Source organism: Palaemon carinicauda, chromosome 22 (assembly GCF_036898095.1).
Source record: "Palaemon carinicauda isolate YSFRI2023 chromosome 22, ASM3689809v2, whole genome shotgun sequence".
In the NCBI taxonomy this organism is placed as follows: Eukaryota; Metazoa; Arthropoda; class Malacostraca; order Decapoda; family Palaemonidae; genus Palaemon; species Palaemon carinicauda.
The window spans coordinates 52,530,665-52,538,942 of record NC_090746.1 but is presented as its reverse complement, the minus strand read 5'-3'; positions in this window follow the sequence as shown (position 1 = coordinate 52,538,942).

The following is an 8,278-nucleotide window of genomic DNA, read 5'->3' as shown; positions in this document are numbered from 1 at the left end:
CATAATGGCAAGAGCCGGGTCATCACCGCCAACGGTTAGAAAGCTCGTCGCGCCCAGTGCCCCGGGCAGAGACAAGAGGTCCAGAGAGGAGAAAGAAAGGCCCCGGCAGGATTTCACCCCTCAGAGGAATGTTGGCAAGGCATTCCTTCGTCATCACTTGGGCCATTCTGTACAGATTTGGACCTTTATTATTATTATTATTATTATTATTATTATTAGCTAAGCTACAACCCTAGTTGGAAAAGCAGGATGTTGTAACCCAAGGGTTCCAAAAGGGAAAAATAGCCCAGACAAGAAAGGAAACAAGGAAATAAATTACAAGAGAAGTAATGAACAATTAAAATGAAATATTTTAAGAACAGTTACAACATTAAAATACATCTTTCATATATAAACTTAAACACTTAAAAATAACATTAGGAAAGGAAATAAGAGAGAATAGTGTTCCCTCAAGCAATAACACAATCTTGCTACTATGCAGTGAAACAATGTTGTCGCGATAAGAGGTGATAATGACTATAACGTTGTTGTTGTCCTGCAGTGGTCTAGAAACGGCTGCATTTTAAATTGTATATATATATATATATATATATATATATATATATATATATATATATATATATATATATATATATATTGTACTTTCAACAGAGTTTATTTACACTATTTTTCTTAGCTCCCATACTTCTTTCACAAACTCATGTCTGACTCGCCAGTCTGGTTAAATTCTAGGCACAGAACATTCCAGTTACTTCCCAGCCACATTACACCCCATTCTAAACAACGTGGGACTAGAATGTGCTCTCTCTCTCTCTCTCTCTCTCTCTCTCTCTCTCTCTCTCTCTCTCTCTCTCTCTCTCTCTCTCAGCAAAAAAGTGAAAGTGGTAAAAGACAACCGCTTTGTTAGTGTGGTCAAACGATTAAGAATGTATGGTGGGTCTTTGGTGGGGGAGGGTGGTACCCAGGAGGCTCGTAGACAGCATTGTAAATTGAGGCTTTGAAATATTTATGTAAGATCAGGGGAGGTCCTGTGTTTATGGCTGCTAAGTAAATAAGCTGGCTTGTTTGTTTGTGTTTATTGATGATTATATATGCAAGCTTTAGATACGATTTAAGATTTTTGAAAATTATTTGTTGAAATTTTTGCTTTATTAAAACGTTTGATTGATATTTTTGAAGATCTCTCTCTCTCTCTCTCTCTCTCTCTCTCTCTCTCTCTCTCTCTCTCTCTCTCTCTCTTTTAGATTTGTTGATGTATCATGTATGCAATCTATTTCAGAGTTATTCTCCCTCTTGGATCAATTACTAACCTATGGAAACGCAAGTTACTATTACTTTGTGCCACTTGTTCGTATTCCCATCTTCTAAAGACATTCAACTTTCCACTCTTGAAAAGGATATTTCCATTTTTATTATTGGTCTAGATTCTCTTTAGATTTTATTTTTACAGTAGTGCAATACAGGAATCCGTGAGATGTTCCTCGGAGCATGTGACTTTTTTTTTCTTTTTCTAAACTGGCATGAGAAGTTCCGAGTTTCACTTGGGTCAGAAGGTGAAGGTTCGTATTCCAGTAGTGTACTTGCAGAAATACTTTGAGAGAGAGGGACCTGTTAGACATCGGGAAGTTCTGTATGTAACCTCCTTGTTAGGTAGAGGGAGGTAGATAGATAAAGCAAGATTTGTCAAAGAGAAGACAGGATGATTGTAAATTACAAGCTAACTTTGTATCACTGGAAATGGACTAGATGAAGAACAGTTGGTGACGCTTAATTCAAAACGAAAAATGTTCATCCTGAGCTGATTAGGCACGTCAAGTAAATATCCAAGGAAACAAAGATGGTAAAAGAAAAGGGAGGAAAATATCTTTGATTTTTAAGCTGAACAATGACTGGAATTATGCCTTTTGTGATACTCCGTAACACCAAGAGATAAACTGCGATTTTTATCTTATTTTCCTTATACGATTGTTATTCGTGGAATTAATCGTAATTTTAAATTTTAAGTTAATGCTTCAATACTAGTAAATAGCTAACAACATTTTAGCGCTTTCTTAGTTGTGAAGATGATTTGGAAGTTTGCCAGATATGAAAAAATATCCTTACCATAATTATTAGAGAATCTTTATTATTATTATTTTACCATAACCTGTATATAGATCAAACCGTCTGGTTATTTATTTTACAAGGTAGGTTTAAAAAAAATGTAAGCAGTTTTTTATCACAAATCAAAGCTAATTATTTGATTACTCAATCGTTATTTTTTCCTAATGCATGTTTTATGGCAACATTGTTATTTTTATTTTTCTGAGGAAAGCTAAGGTTATTAATATATCCTTTTCTTGGTTTATGTTTCATGACTGGAAGTGCCTTGGTTGATAGATGTTTGCTGGCAAAGAAACAAAAACACTTTTCAGAATTAACCTATTACATTGACTCGGCCATAATAATGGAGAATTTTTTTTCCAATCTCATTTTATTATTCAAAAATACGTTTTTGAATAATTTCATCGAGTCGTGATAGCACATTTTTTTTGCTTTACCGAAAAGGAGAAGAAAAACAAATAAAAATAAGGATACTGCATAGTCGAAAGAGTTTATTTGTTATAATTTTCATTCTGTTCTAAGTAATATGACAAAAATAGCAGCACCTAAATGCGTACATGCTTATTTATACACAGACACACACTCGCACACACACACACACACACACATATATATATATATATATATATATATATATATATATATATATATATATAAATATTTATATATATATGTATATATATGTATATATATACATATATAGATATATATATATATATATATATATATATATATATATATTTATATATATATATATATATATATATTTATATATATATATATATATATATATATGTGTGTATATATATATATATATATATATATATATATATATATATATATAAACATTGTGCGTGTACACTGTTAATATGTATGTTGTATGATGTAACGCAATAGTTTGGTTCTCCATTTTTTACCGAAATATGATTCACTCATTTATGACGAATGTCCTTATCGAAACCCATTGTTTTTACGCTTGATAAAATACCTGGGAAGGGAATGAATGTAGTGGAAGACAGAGAAGATTAAAACGGAAAGGGTCAGATAGAGGAGAGGGCTTGAGGTGGGCGGGGGTTGGAGTGGGGGCTGTTGAAAATTTGACCCCCACGGTCCCACCCACTACTACAGTTTCTCTATTCTCCAACCTTGAACTAATATTATTTCCTCTCCTTTTTGTTCCTGCTGATCTTTCTTTCATTGTTAAGAATTTCCTGTTGATGATGGACATTGTTATTAATGGCTCGTTTTGGGATATAATTCTGGACGTTTATATTAATTATGACTAATTAATACTGATATTCCTGATAACAAAATATCACTACTTTCCTTTATCCTTTTGTTCGTGTTAGTGATTGACTGATCAACTTGAGAAGTGTTAAATTTAATTATTTTGGATATTTTCTTTTCTTTTTTGTTCGATAGAGAATTGAGGTTAGTTCATGGAGAATCGATTTCCCCCATTTTGTTCCATTCCTGACTTCATCTATTTACATTGAGGCTCATAAGGGCGGGAAGTGTTTTGCTCTCACGTGACCACACCTACAAACGCTTCGCAATGTCAATATTGATATTAGAGTCTTAACGAGTAATAATAATGAAATCATGACCTCCATTTTTGTAATGTGTTGCGTAGTTATTAGCTGACTTTCGTGTGATTGTTGTTATTATTATTATTATTATTATTATTATTATTATTATTATTATTATTATTATTATTATTATGTATTTACACCTTCAACGAGCCTCAGTTTCTTGAAATTTCTTTAGAATATTCCTAGATATCCTGCCAAGGTGAAAGAATCCCCTGCAATGTATTAGCCATTCTTTCCTGATCTGTGAAGCGGATTAACACTAATTAATGTTTTTCTAATACCTTCTTTGTATGCCGTCAATGATGAAGGTCACATTACTTGATGGAATGTCCTTATCATCCTCAGCTTTTTATTAAAGTAATCTGTTTAAACAAGGTCAGCTCTGCTTGAAAAGAGCAAGGCCAATTTTATGGATGAGTGATAGGATGTTAAAGTTAAATTTTGAACCGAGAAAATTTAAGGCAATTTCCTATAACTACAGGGCAGCCCCAATAACTAAAGTTTGTATCGCCAGAGCCTTCCTTAAGCTACATATCAATATTTAATTTTCATTGGGCAAAGATATGTCTAGTGTATTCCAGGAATAAATGAGACATTGTAGTTTGTTGTTTTTAACTGTTATTTTTGTCTTTTTAAATATGAGAGGTATAGGCTATGTTACTTGGGGCTTTTTATTTGTATATACCTGCATACTCTTGAATTACAATATAATAGATATCCTGTTCAAAATTATATCGAGCGTATGATAAAACTATTGTAGTTCTTATCTGTAACCCAGGGGAGGGCACGCAAGTGTTATGTGTCGTTACTGTCATCGCATGTCTGATGACTTAAAGAGACGTCTGGGCACACTAATGCAAAATTCATCTCCTTGTCACCTTCTATGGATTCCAGGCGTCCCCAGGAATTTCCGAGGCAAGCTCACTTGGGTTAATATGGGTTGCGTAATTTGGAATATCCGCGAGTGACCTCGATGTGAACTAATGTTGATAGTGTATGTTTACCTCGGAATACGAGTTTGTAAATATTGTTCGGTTCTATTATCTAGGATTTAATAGCTGAAAGACTTACCATGGCAGAATCATTTGGGACGTTTGTCTTATTACCAAATATTCTTAATAAAGTAAAACTTGAGTGCAATCAATATTCTGTCTTTGAAAAGATATAATATTCGAGTAATAGATGGCTAGCTGTAGGTCACCTTCCCTCACCGCTGGTCTTTGAGTATGAAATTGACGGTGTCTTGTCCCAAGTTCCGGGATAATGCTTAATGACCCTGGATTACGACGTTCCGTGTTAACCCTCTTAATCTCCTATCCCCTCCGGTTTTGACGATGATCGGTTCTTTGTATTACTTCCCATATAATTCATGCTTTTGTATGAAATGACAACAGTAACGCATATGATAATAATGATATTAAGAATCACGGAGTTACCGAGTCTTAGGAAACAAAGCAATGTATTATGCAATTTATGATAAAAAAGGATACATAAGGATACTCTTAATTCTTTATTTCTTAGACACGTTTAGATATGCATTTATGTGGTAACAAAGAGGTATAGAAGGATGGCTGTATCTCACTTCTTCTTTAATACAAACTGGGATTTTTTATATAAAACTGCAGTTTTAATTTCCCTCTTAGAATAATATCATTATTGCTTTTAAATGATGTTCACATTAGTTTTTCTTTTACAAATGTGACCATTCTGACTTTAGTATATATAGTTATAGTAATTGATTCAATTTAATATTTTGGGGATACCAATATTCTAGTTTGATGGATCTATTAATACAATTGGAATAAACTCGCAAACCGTGTAGCAATGGCCAAAATTCTAATACTGTACTAGCAACCTAGTTTCTTCTTTTCTATTTTCACACCTGCATTTTGACAACTGACGCAGGGGTCAATGTACGGTTCAGATCTAACAAATACACTTCCACGTGATGGTGGGAAGCTGTAGTCCACTTTCACTTTTTTTTATAGTAATATCATCTGTGTTACTCGTTGTTCAACGCATCTGCCATTACACCTGCGTTGCATCCGGGTCTCAGCACGTGGGATAGACACCAGTCCTCGGTAGCGGAAAGGTTTCGTATATCTGAAAGGATTAAGTAAGAATCTGACATATGTTATACAGTTTTGGTTTTCGAAAGGATGGGTAGATTATTGTCTGCTTTGGTTCCCATCCTCGGCAAAGTATGAATGATGTTGTGGCCATTGTTTTAGAAAGGACTGAATTTCACCCCTTGATAATAAACACGCATACATATATTCACTGTCCATGCGCATGCAACTACACGCACACACATACACATACACACATATATATATATATATATATATATGTGTGTGTATATATATATATATATATATATATATATATATATATATATATATATATATATATATATATATATATATATAATCACACACTGCCCATGGCCATTTCTTCTTCTTATAAATTGTTATTCTTGCCATTGCTCGTATAACTATCGTATGTTCTAAGACTATGGTAAGGTTCCAAGTTTCTGATACAATATATAATTATATATATATATATATATATATATATATATATATATATATATGCATGCGCGTAAGCGTGCGTGCGTGCACACACATATATGATATATATGTCTGTGTAATGTCCATTGATTTTAGGTTTATGAGCTTGAACACAAACCCTTCATGAGTAATCTATCAAGTTGATAAAGAAATTTCATTAGTACAAAGGGAGTAATAGATACTATAAAGATATACAGAGTCCAATTCTAGATCCTTGTCCTCCCGACTCTTTGAATAGTAAAATGTATCACAAATGACTTATTTCATTCTGACTTTTAGCTTCTGTTTGATTTTTCATTTATTGTTTTTATAGTTTCAATCCCCCAAAATAAAAAAAAAACAAAAAACATTTTATTTTCTTAATTCAATATTTTGAATAAGAGCTATAGGTGATATAGTAAATGCTTATAATGTTAGTTACTTAAATCATGTTTTTAAGGCTTTACCCTGTAAATAGTATTAACATGGAGTCTTTTGTATTACTCTTCTCATTTCAAATGTTTTATATCATTTTTAATTATCTTAATAAAAATAGGTAAAGGATATCAAAATATTAAATTTTTTGGCGTCAATGCCTCGTGACAGGTAGATTTTCTTCATCTACCTGTTAGAATATCCAGACATGATAGTCTTCGACTCTTTTTCTTCTTTTTTTTTCTTTCAATAACCGCCAGGAATGACCTCATTAGAGCTTCCGGTGGCCGCACCTTCAGCGACCACCTGTTGCTTACCTGTCCCTCAGTTTGATGAAGAAAGAAGACGGCGGCTATTTCCATAAGACTTTCTCCTGTCATCGTGTCTCTCTCATGTTGACTACTCAAATGAAATTGCTTGTTGCCTCAAGTTACTTAGCTGATACTGACGAAGGTTGCCTATTAGAAACGTCTTACCTGGCGTTCAGCTAGACGGGAGGTCGACTCCCGCTCAGTCTCTATAGTTTCTTGTACTGTCTGCAACCTCACCATCCTTGTGAGCTGAGGATGGAGTGTTCGGGGGAGCCTGCAGGTCTACCTGCTGAATCATTAGCAACCATTGCCTGGCACTCCCTGGTCCTAGCTTGGATGGAGAGGGGCTTGGGCGCTGACCATATGGATGTAGGGCTAGTCTGTAGGGCATTGTCCTGCAATGGCATTGTCACTTTACCTTGTGTCTGCCATTCATGAACGGGAATTTAAATGGAAAAAGAAACGTTCCGCTTGGTAATACATCGAACCTTCCGTGTTTTTTATTTGGAGAGAGAGAGAGAGAGAGAGAGAGAGAGAGAGAGAGAGAGAGAGAGAGAGAGAGAGAGAGAGAGAGAGAGTAAAATAATTTAGGCCTTAAGTTACTGAGTTATACCATGCCATCTTGTGATAATGTTTCTTACACATGCAAAGACGCAAGATCATGTGTAGTCTGTCATCCATCGCACCTCCATGTTCATTATTTCAGTGCTTATGCATGTCATGTATGCAGGCATTTCTTACACAGCCATTGTGCCTGAAATCTGTCCATTTGCTCAAAAAGTGCCAATCACTGATCTCAATTTAAGGTCACAGAATAGGTAATGAGGTAGGTATTTTACTTTTTTAACAGATCAAAGTACAGAAACTGTTCAACAATTTGACAAAAGATAATCACTGATAAGAAAATAGTTGGGATTTTTTTTATTTGAAGGGGGAGTACGAGAAGCTATGATGATCTGTGTGAGAGAGAGAGAGAGAGAGAGAGAGAGAGAGAGAGAGAGAGAGAGAGAGAGAGAGAGAGAGAGAGAGAGAGAGAGAGTAATAAGTACGTAGAATTCGTTCTTGATGACCTTAAATCATAAAAGAATGTTGGAGTTTGCAACCCACAGCTGAAATTATTATGCATGTTGCAAGTCGTAGATGAGAAGCCTATAGGCAATCCGTCGTTCTTGATGGTAACCTTGTTGATACCTTTGTTATTAGTGATGTACAGGTAAATTTCTTTAGTTAATAATTCTGTCGTATGTACATAAGTAGAAGCACATCCATATTATATATTTTAGTACAC